Source organism: Pseudorca crassidens, chromosome 14 (assembly GCF_039906515.1).
Source record: "Pseudorca crassidens isolate mPseCra1 chromosome 14, mPseCra1.hap1, whole genome shotgun sequence".
NCBI classification, from domain to species: Eukaryota; Metazoa; Chordata; class Mammalia; order Artiodactyla; family Delphinidae; genus Pseudorca; species Pseudorca crassidens.
In genome coordinates, this window is record NC_090309.1 from 64,344,560 (window position 1) to 64,354,215 (window position 9,656).

At 40.2% G+C, this 9,656-nt stretch overlaps 1 pseudogene; it reads right to left on the reverse strand.

The window, feature by feature from the left end:
• Positions 1-1,004: 1,004 nt before the first annotated feature.
• LOC137205291 (splicing factor, proline- and glutamine-rich pseudogene) lies at positions 1,005-4,029 on the reverse strand (annotated as a pseudogene).
• Positions 4,030-9,656: the final 5,627 nt, after the last annotated feature.

Sequence of the window (9,656 nt, forward strand, 5' to 3'; positions counted from 1 at the left end):
TTCCCTTTCCACCAGTCTATAAAGAATGGAACTCAGGTTTAAATTTTGACTGATCATAGAAAATTAGTGTGACATACCTTGTACCATGTTTTGTCACATATTTATACAGCTTATTATATTATTACATATTTATATTAGGATCTAAATTAAGAATTATATTAAGCACAGAAAGAATCCACGTAGCTAGCCATTTGCATTTCTTGAACTTCCAGAACTCCAGAAGAGCTATGGCTCTGGAAGCAACCTCTCAATCATTAGATCCATTTCAACTCTCTGAAAACATTCTTGATCTTGATGTGTATTTTCCAAAAACAAAATGTCTTGTCATAATCACTAACAAATTTCTAAATTTAACCAACTTCGTATATAAATTTAGAAGAAAAATAATGCTCTATTTGGTTGTAGGCATGTATAAAATTGAACCATCTCTCAGGTGAAATTATTCTGAGGTTAAAAAAAATAGTGTTGTTTCCATAACTGAGCCCTTAGAAAGAAGACATAAAGACAAATCTTCACATTACCCACATTTATATTTTTGTCAGCATCAGCTGTTTCAAGAATAGAGACCCTTTCTGGGGCCATGGGGAGGGTTCGCTGATACATTTTCAGCACTAAGTCTAATGTTTGGCCCAGAAATATATGTTTATTAAATGAGTGAATGAGACCCATATGCTCTTTTACTCTGATGGTTTATCATCATAACACATTCAAGGAGGAGCTGAGCGGCAGGTTGCATCCTAATTAGATGTTGCCAAGAAATTGAATTCTCATGATCCTTATATGCAGTGCTGAAAAACTTCGTTTGTTTTCTTTGCCATATGTTATAATTATTCCCATTTATTGATTAAGCTCCAACCTGTGATAGAAGGGTTTACCATTTTTTTATTGGAATATGTCATGTGTAGCATTTCTTTTTTTTAAAATAATTTTTATTGAAGTGTAGCTGCTTTACAGTGTTGTGTTAGTTTCTGCGATACAGCACAGTGAATCGGTTATATGAAGGATTGACTTTTTTTTTTTTTTTCATGTTTAACAATCTTTAATTCAGATGTGAATGTTCAATACAAGCTGTTCGTAGGGCTTGGGACTCGTTCTTTAAAAAACAAGAATGGAGGAATGCAACAAAATGATCTTTCCACTTGTTCTTCAGAAACTTTCAAGGAAAGGATAGATCATAGGGCCGTAAAAGATCCATTTAAGTCATACCCCCTTTCTCCCCCTACCAATAGTCTTACACCCATTCCATAATCTTAATACACATTCCTGAATGAAGATTTACAGTTCAGCTTTGCTTACATAGCCATTTGAAAATACTAGCACCGGCTTGCTTCCTATAATGCCAAACAAATCAAATCATGAAACTATTCAATATGCATTTCTTCTTTTTAAAACAAGGGGGTACTTAAATGTAGAAAGCAATACTTAGCCTACAAATACATTTCCCAGAAATGGCATATGCCACTCAAAGGCCTAGACACTCTTATGCTTTCCAAGTGGAACACCTAGCCTAATGTGCATAGAAGCATGAATGGCAAAGTTGAAGAGCAAAATCTTAACTATTTTTTCTATTTATTTGAAGCACAGTAAAAAAAAAAAATTGGTACACTTTGGAAATCAGTGGCACAAGGTACACTGCCATAAATTGAGGGACATTATACAGTTAAAAAAAAAAAAGAAAAAAAGGAAAAAAAAATTCCCCTGTTTCAAACACTGCATTACATAATTTTACCTGCCCAAACAGACCATTTACAAATATTAGGTCAATAAACTGCTAACATCCATAAAAAGGTAGCTTTCTTACTAAAATGCAAGAATTTAAAAGATTGCTATCTAAACAAGAAAAGACAAAAACAAACTGGAATGAAAGCCTAGATATCACATCTAAAATCGGGGTTTCTTGTTTGGGCCTTCATACTCTTCTCTCCCTCTACCATATCCTGCCGGAGTTCCAGGCCCCATTCCTCTAGGACCCTGTCCACCCACAGGTCCCGCACCTCCCTGCCCAAAGCGCTCAGTACGCATGTCGCTTCCCATCATGGAACCACTCATTGTTGCCGGTGGAACTCCAGGATTAGCTTCATAACCTATGCCACCACCACCACCTAGAGGTGGAAATTTCTGGCCTCCTGAACCATAGGGATCTCCCATGTTCATTGCTCCTCCACCGCCCATTCTCATGTCTCTTTCTCTCGGATCCATGTAGCCCATCCGGCTGTAACTTTCCTCTCTTTGGCGTCTCATTTGTTCTTCCATCTCACGTTGACGAATCATCATCTCTTCTTCCCTCCTACGTCGTTCCTCCTCTTGCCTCAATTGCATCTCTTTACGTTTCTGCATTTCTTGATTGTGAAGTTCTTCCATGCGTCTTAATTCTTCCTGGCGTCTCATCAGATCTTGACGCAAAAGATTTGCCTGATGCTCATGATAGGCATCTTCCATTTCACTTTCCAATTTGTCCTTTGCATCTTTCATGTTTTTTTCAACTTGTTCCCGCTGCTGTTTTTCCATTTCATCCAGGGACTTCCACCTCTGAGAATACTCATACTCAAATGTGCCATGCTGGGCAAAACGAGGAGGGGTTTCTCTCTCCTTTTGATACATTGGATTCTTCTGTGCAAGTTTTTCAGGAAGACCATCTTCATCATCTAACTGTTCAAGGGGTTCCACAATGACTGGACGAGGAGTTGTTGTTAGTAAGAAAACACCTTCACTGCATCTTTCAAATGCTTTTCTTGCTGCTGGTTTAGAAGCAAATTCAACAATGCCTTTCCCTGTAGATCTTCCACGATCATCCACAATTACAACAGCCCTTTCAATAGGACCAAACTGACTAAAGGCTTCTTCCAACAGTTCATTGGAAACATAAGGTGAAAGATTTCGAACAGAAAGGGCAGCAGCATGTGTGGCAAATCGAACCCGAAGCTGTCTACCTCTCATGCGTGTATCATCAAGTTCAGCTTTAGCAATTTCAGCTAATGCTCTAGATTCAAGCTTAATAAATCCAAATCCTTTGCCTTTGTTGATAAAAACTTCTCCTGGTTCTCCATATTTAGCAAATAATCTTTTGAATTCATCCTCCGTGATATCAGCAGGTAGATTACCAACAAACAACCGACAACGCTGCGTGTAAGTTTTCTCTCCGGGCCTCCTCAAGAGAGACAAGTTGGCTTTAAACCCCTCGGAGTCAGAGATCTTCTCCTCGCTGCGGCCCCCGGGCCCGCCGGGCGGCGGCCCTTGGTGGTGCTGCTGGTGGTAGGGCGGGTGGTGTTGCCGGCCCCCGCGGGGCTCCCCGCCGCCTCGGTGCGGCGGCTTGGGGTGGCCGCCAGGAGTGCTTAGGCCCGGGCCGCCGCCGGGCTTCGGCCCGCCTGGCATTTTGCCGCCTTTGGGGCCGCCGGCTACTGGGCCCTGCTTAGGCCCGGGGCCCGGGACCCCCGCGGGTGGAGGCGGCGGGCCGCCAGCCTGAGGGGGGGTGGTGGGGACCCCGCTGCTCGGCGGCGCGGGCGGGGGCACCCCGGGGGGCGCCGAGGTGACAGCGGGCGGCGGGGTCGGGGTGGGGCCTGGCCCCGTGGGGGCCCCCGAAGTCGGGGGTGTGGCGGGCGGCGCCGAGCCGGAGGCCGGGGGAGCGCTGCCTACTCCGGGAGCAGGGCCGGGTCCCTGAGGGACGGCAGGCTTAGATGAGTCCTGTGGCGGCGGCGGCGGCTGATGCGGCGGCTGCGGATGCGGCGGCTGGTGCGGCGGCGGCTGAAGCGGCGGCGGCTGCTGTGGTGGCGGCTGCTGCGGCGGTGGCGGGATCGGAGGCTTGGGGCCGCCCTGGCCCGGGCCGGGCCCCAAAGGTCCGCGGTTCTGATTGAGGCCCATGCCGGGTGGCGGGGAGCGGAAATCGTGGAGGCCGCCGCGGCCGCCTCCCCCTCCGCGTCGGTGGAAACCGCCACCGCCCCGACTTCGGAACCGGTCCCGAGACATGTCTGTGATCAAGGGGTGGTCGAGGCAGAAGCGAAGAAGACGTTCGGGGAACGTGGAGGCCACCTTGCTTCGCACAAGATGGCGGATGACACAGGCAGGGTTGACTTTTAAAGGCTATAACACTGTTTGCTATGTCCAAACTCCCGCATTCTTTATATTTTCTGCCATGTTTGTTTTCCAGTAAGGTTTTGAAATTCAGATTGTCATTGAAAACCATTTATTTGTAAACTACTCTTTCCTTCCATTTATGGCCTTAAGTGATCTATTTGCATAGGGTTATGAAAGTCTTCAATGTATAATGACTATACAGTCATATCTTGAGGTTGAGTTTTACTGGTTGTATTGTTCAAGATATCAACCAAGGGAGTAAATATGGCGGGGGAGGATGTTCAAGGAAAACAATATCTAACATGCCAATCGTGAAACTCATAAGAGCATCGATTCACTGAGATGACGTCTTATCCAGGACTGGGGGCTGATTTGCTCCAGCAACCTCCCCTCCTGGAAAAAAAAAAGAAAAAAAGGAAAAAGAAAAAACCCAAAAAACAAAGCAAAAATACACTAACAAACTGCATCCCTTTGTTTTGTTACATTTAGATAACATTTTAAATATTTCCCATAAAAATCTGGACATGTTATATCATATCTTCAGATGTCATATCTGAGAAAACCATATTCCTGACTGATAATACTTGAAATAAGTTGAAGAGCAGTTACCACCATTTAAATGAGGCAAAAATAAAAATTCCCCAAATCATCTAAAAAGAGAGAACAATTTAATCATGGATATTACCTGCCTGGACCTGGCATTTGAGTTTGCAGCCTACATTATGGAAATCTACAATCTCAGCTAAATCTCTAGTTTAATACAGTCATTTGTGAATTGGAATGTAAATAGAATAATTCAGAAAAGTTTTATTGAACACCTGCTAAAATAAAATGGATAGAACAAAATGTCTCAGTTCTCCAGAAGGTGCATTCCTTGAGAATCTTGGATAGGGAAAGCATCATATTCTATTGGATTTTAGCTCAAGGAAAGCCTATAGCATCTAAGTTGAAACTGGCAGAAACAATTTGGAATACCACACAGATTTATATATTGATCTAGAGGAAACTGCAGTTTTCTCAAGAGATACTGGTTATAGAATTCTAACAACAATAAAGTACTGAAAATTCTTTTACAGCTACTTTTATGGTAGCCTAAATTGATTTAATAGAGCACTATCAAATCAATTCATTCTCTTAACTCTTAGACTGCATTATCTTAATTTGAACTGTTGGTAAACCAGGCCATCCAGCAATGGTAGGGATGTATGGTGTATAATATATTGTCCATAAGGCCAGCCACCTGAAGAAAGAAATCAAGAGTTTTAAAATAAACTGTGAATTGAGTTCTCCATAAATTGAACACCACTGAATGATGATTCTATATTTTCAGGCACACTACATGCATATCTTTATATAAAGGAAAGAATTATCACACACATTTATATGCATAAAAGATTGGGAATGTAATAATTATAGCTCAGTAGTTAAACTGAATATACTGTTTCAAGCAATAATTTAATATTTATGAGTCAATCTTTAATATTACACATATACCTTTTATTCTCTTCAAGTTGAAATATTCTTTTGGAAACAAACAAGAATGTGTGATGAGAAAGGGCATGTGTTTAACAGATACACAAAATACCTTGTTAATGGTGAATTATAGCAGCTAATATATACTAAGCGTTTTCTATGTCCTAGATATTTTGCAAAAACTTTACCTGTATTGTCTCATATAGCATTATGAGTATAAGTTTTTACTATAGCTGAGAAAAATGAAGCTTGGAGAGGTGATATGACTTGGCAAAGGCCACAAAACTAACAGCCACTGGAACTGAGATTGATTCTGGCAGACTGCATGGCTGTATTGTGGACCAATATAGGTAATACTTCTTCAATATGTCATTACTGTAGAGTCAAAGACCATGACCCCTAAACGCAAATATTCTTTAGTTCTTTGTATGTTACCAGGTGGGTGCTGAGTACTCACAAAAGTCAGCTGGATGATGAACTGAGAACCTCAACTGTAACTTTTTGTTTCCCATCCGAAGTTCAAATGTTCGTATAATATTTAATTTTGTCAAAATAATTTTTAAAACTTTTTTTAGTCTTCAGTGAATGAGCTTCCTACTGAAGTGTGCTCCAAAATTTCTTGTAATAACTTTATTTCTTGAATTCTTTAAGTATTTTAAAGCATTTATATCCAGTCACAGTCTGGATACTAAAAATAAAAAGTAAATATACTACACATGGATTTAAACTTTTTTTTAAACATCTTTATTGGAGTATGATTGCTTTACAATTGTGTGTTAGTTTCGCTGTATAACAAAGTGAATCAGCTATATGTATACATATATCCCCATATCCCCTCCCTGTTGTTCCTCCCTCCCACCCTCCCTATCCCACCCCTCTAGGTGGTAACAAAGCACTGAACTGATCTCCCTATGATATGCAGCTGCTTCCCACTAGCTACCTATTTTACATTTTGTAGTGTATATATGTCCATGCCACTCTCTCACTTCGTCCCAGTCTACCCTTCCCCCTCCCCGTGTCCTCAAGTCCATTCTTTACATCTGCATCTTTATAACTGTCCTGCCCCTAGGTTCTTCAGAACCTTTTTTTTAGATTCCATATATATGTGTTAGCATATGGTATTTGTTTTTCACTTTCTGACTTACTTCACTCTGTATGACAGACTCTGGGTCCATCCACCTCACCACAAATAACTCAATTTCGTTTCTTTTTATGGCTGAGTAACATTCCGTTGTATATATGTGCCACATCTTCTTTACCCATTCATCTGTCGATGGACATTTACGTTGCTTCCATGTCCTGGCCATTGTAAATAGTGCTGCAGTGAACATTGGGGTACATGTCTCTTTTTGAATTACGGTTTTCTCAGAGTATATGTCCAGTAGTGGTATTGCTGGGTCATATGGTAGTTCTATTTTTAGTTTTGTAAGGAACCTCCATACTGTTCTCCATAGTGGCTGTATTAATTTACATTCCCACCAACAGTGCAAGAGGGTTCCCTTTTCTCCACAGCCTCTCCAGCATTTATTGTTTGTAGATTTTTTGATGTTGGCCATTCTCACTGGTGTGAGGTGATACCTCATTGTGTTTTGATTTTCATTTCTCTAATTATTAGTGATGTTGAGCATCCTTTCATGCGTTTGCTGGCAATATCTATATCTTCTTTGGAGAAATGTCTTTTTAGGTCTTCGGCTCATATTTGGATTGTGTTGTTTCTTTGATATTGAGCTACATGAGCTGCTTGTATATTTTGGAGATTAATCCTTTGTCAGTTGCTTTGTTTGCAAATATTTTCTCTCATTCTGAGGGTTGTCTTTTTGTCTGGTTATGGTTTCCCTTGCTGTGCAAAAGCTTTTAAGTTTCATTGGGTCCCATTTGTTTATTTTTGTTTTTATTTCCATTTCTCTAGGAGGTGGGTCAAAAGGGATCTTGCTGTGATTTATGCCATAGACTGTTCTGCCTATGTGTTCCTCTAAGAGTTTGATAGAATCTGGTCTTCCATTTAGGTCTTTAATCCATTTTGAGTTTATTTTTGTGTGTGGTGTTAGGAAGTGTTCTAATTTCATTCTTTTACATATGGCTGTCCAGTTTTCCCAGCACCACTTATTGAAGAGGCTGTCTTTTCTGCATTGTATATTCTTGCCTTCTTTATCAAAGATAAGGTGACCATATGGGTGTGGTTTTCTCTCTGGGCTTTCTATCCTGTTCCATTGATCTATGTTTCTGTTTTTGTGCCAGTACTATACTGTCTTGATTACTGTAGCTTTGTAGTATAGTCTGAAGTCAGGGAGCCTGACTCCTCCAGCTCTATTTTTCTTTCTCAAGATTGCTTTGGCTATTCGGGGTCTTTTGTGTTTCCATAAAAATTGTGAAACTTTTTGAACTAGTTCTGTGAAAAATGCCATTGGTAATTTGATAGGGATTGCATTGAATCTGTAGGTTGCTTTGGGGAATATAGTCATTTTCACAATATTAATTCTTCCAATCCAAGAACATGGTATATCTCTCCATCTGTTTATATCATCTTTAATTTCTTCCATCAGTGTCTTATAGTTTTCTGAGTACAGGTGTTTTACCTCCTTAGGTAGGTTTATTCCTACACATTTTATTCTTTTTGTTGCATGGTAGATGGGAGTGTTTCCTTAATTTCTCTTTCAGATTTTTTGTCTTTAGTGTATAGGAATGCCACAGATTTCTGTGCATTAATTTTGTATCCTTCTACTTTACCAAATTCATTGATTAGCTTTAGTACTTTTCTGGTAGCATCTTTAGGATTCTTTCGGTATAATATCATGGCATCTGCAAACAATGGCAGTTTTACTTTTTCTTTTGTGATTTGGATTTTTTTTTATTTCTTTGTTTTCTCTGGTTGCCATGGCTAAAACTTCCAAAATTATGTTGAATAATAGTGGTGAGAGTGAGCAAACTTGTCTTCTTCCTGGTCTTAGAGTAAATGGTTTCAGGGTTTCACCATAGAGAACAGTGTTGGCTGTGGGCTTGTCATATATGGCCTTAATTAATTTGAGGTAAGTTCCCTCTGTGCCTACATTCAGGAGAGTTTATCATAAATATGTGTTGAATTTTGTCAAAACTTTTCTGCATCTATTGAGATTATCATATGGTTTTTAGCCTTCAGTTTTTAACATGGTGTATCACAATGATTGATTTGTGTATATTGAAGAATCCTTGCATTCCTGGGATAAACTACACTTGATTATGATGTATGATCGTTTTAATGTGCTGTTGGATTCTGTTTGCTAGTATTTTGTTGAGGATTTTTGCATCTATGTTCATCTGTGATATTGGCCTATAGTTTTCTTTTTTTGCGACATCTTTGTCTGCTTTTGGTATCAGGGTGATGGTGGTCTTGTAGAATGAATTTGGGACTCTTCCTCCCTCTGCTATATTTTGGAAGAGTTTGAAAAGGAAAGGTGTTAGCTCTTCTCTAAATGTTTGATAGAATTTGTCTTTGAAGCCATCTGTCCTGGACTTTTCTTTGTTGGAAGATTTTTTTTTTTTTCTTAACATCTTAATTGGAGTATAATTGCTTTACAATGGTGTGTTAGTTTCTGCTTTATAACAAAGTGAATCAGTTATACATATACATATATCCCCGTATCTCTTCCCTCTTGCATCTTCCTCCCTCCCACCCTCCCTATCCCACCATTTTAGGTGGTCACAAAACACCTAGCTGATCTCCCTGTGCTATGCGGCTGCTTCCCACTAGCTATCTATTTTGCATTTGGTAGTGTATATATGTCCATGGCACTCTCTCACTTTATCCCAGCTTACCCATCCCCCTCCCCATATCCTCAAGTCCATTCTCTAGTAGGTCTGGCTCTTTATTCCCGTCTTGTCCCTAGGTTCTTCATAACCGTATTTGTTTTTTAGATTCCATATATATATGTTAGCATACGGTATTTGTTTTTCTCTTTCTGACTTACTTCACTCTGTATGACAGACTCTGGGTCCATCCACCTCACTACAAATAACTCAATTTCGTTTCTTTTAATGGCTGAGTAATATTCCATTGTATATATGTGACACATCTTCCTTTCCATTCATCTGTTGATGGACACTTAGGTTGCTTCCATGTCCTGGCTATTGTAAAT